This window comes from Ischnura elegans, chromosome X, assembly GCF_921293095.1.
Source record: "Ischnura elegans chromosome X, ioIscEleg1.1, whole genome shotgun sequence".
Lineage (NCBI taxonomy): Eukaryota > Metazoa > Arthropoda > Insecta > Odonata > Coenagrionidae > Ischnura > Ischnura elegans.
Genome location: NC_060259.1, coordinates 4,714,676 through 4,716,345, shown reverse-complemented (window position 1 = coordinate 4,716,345; position 1,670 = coordinate 4,714,676).

The following is a 1,670-nucleotide window of genomic DNA, read 5'->3' as shown; positions in this document are numbered from 1 at the left end:
CCACTTCCCTATATAATGGCACGGTGTAGATGCAATTGTCACTCGGGCACTCAGGACTGTCGCACTCAGGAACACACAGGGCAGTCAGCAATGTAGCCGTCAGTTGGAGTCGAAGCGCGGGCCGTATGGCCCGTGTGACCGAAGCGCCTCGCTATCCACCCGTGCCATCATCAGCAGCTCCTCTCCTTCCCGAGACTTGGTAATATCTTAACTTTTGGCTATTCTGGACGAACAAATTCATCATTACTTTATGTATATTCATTGCATTGACTTGGATGTTGGGTTTTTGAATGGAAATAAACTTTGGGGTAAAAACTTTAAATACTTGTGTGTGATTATTCGCTTCCCGACACCAAGGGCAAGAACCCGCACGCATTACAATGGTGGCAGCGGTGGGATTGTTTTACCATAGCCCCCCTGTGGGAGGGATTGGTAATTACATCCCAAAAGACTGTGGGATTACTGCCTAGGTAGTGTAAGGCTCATTTATGATCACCTTACACGCGTCGGAACGATAATCACACTGACTTTACATTCTTTGCGTCTTTAAAGTTAATTTTTTGATAATAAATTCTGCGTAGTACTTTAAATCGCCAGAAAAACATTTGATAAGTCATGAAACACTTTCTCGGGAATTGGAGCTTGTTGGTAAACGGTGGGTGCGAGTGGAAATTGATCGCCCATATACTTTTGCGAGTAACGGTAAAGTCCAGGAGAGCTAAATCCAAAATAGCTGTCATAATAATGCGGTATTTCGGAGGAGGCACATTTTCGACGGACAACGGCCGCTGACCAACGCCTACAGAGCCGAAGGCATCGCAGAGACTAAGTGTCGCCGGGATACTTTCACTTCGCTTCCAGAGCGGTGATGTCACCAACTGAAGCAGAGTAAGCTGTTGGCAGAAAGAAGACGGAGGATCATCGCCAGCAACAAAGGACATTGGTGATTACGACACTTAGTAAGAACTTTGAATAGAAAATATCAGGGAAATGATTGCTATGCCTTTTCATGAATTTTCTTGGCCGATAATTAGATATTAGTTTTCTGAATTTTCTTAGTCGATAGTTAGTATTAGTAATTTTGAAGCCCCTATTTGTCCCGAGGAGTATGGGAATCCTCATCAAGTTGAGTAATTGGTCTCTCTGGAACCCGTAATAGATAGGGCTCGGGTAATGAGCGAAATCTGGGTAGTTGCTCTAGTAACAGTTTCCGATTAATGTTATACTGGGAATTGAGCATATTTTAATAAAGGTTTGCAATTGAGATGGTCTAAGCTAGTCGTCGCTGCGTTTGCGACATTGAGGGACTTCTAGAGTAATTGACCTGTACTTCGGTACCTCGATTTTATTGAACCTTTTTTTTCTGCATTCAGTATCAGTCATACTTTAGAAGAAAGTATTGGCTCATAAGAATGCCACTAGCCATATGCAGTCACTTGCGCTAGCCGGCAATTAAACTAGGCGAGGTGAATCTACGGCGCCACCTAAGGGAATGCCTCTTGCTAGTGTTCTAAATATAGTATTTCGATGCATATTTAGTTTAAAGGCTTTAATGGGTTTGCTGATAATTGAAATTGGAATTGATATTGTCGCTTTCTGAACCAGATGATTTCATTGGATAAAGAGAAACCCTAAGTTTTTTTGTTTAGATTGATTAAGTGATGCATTGG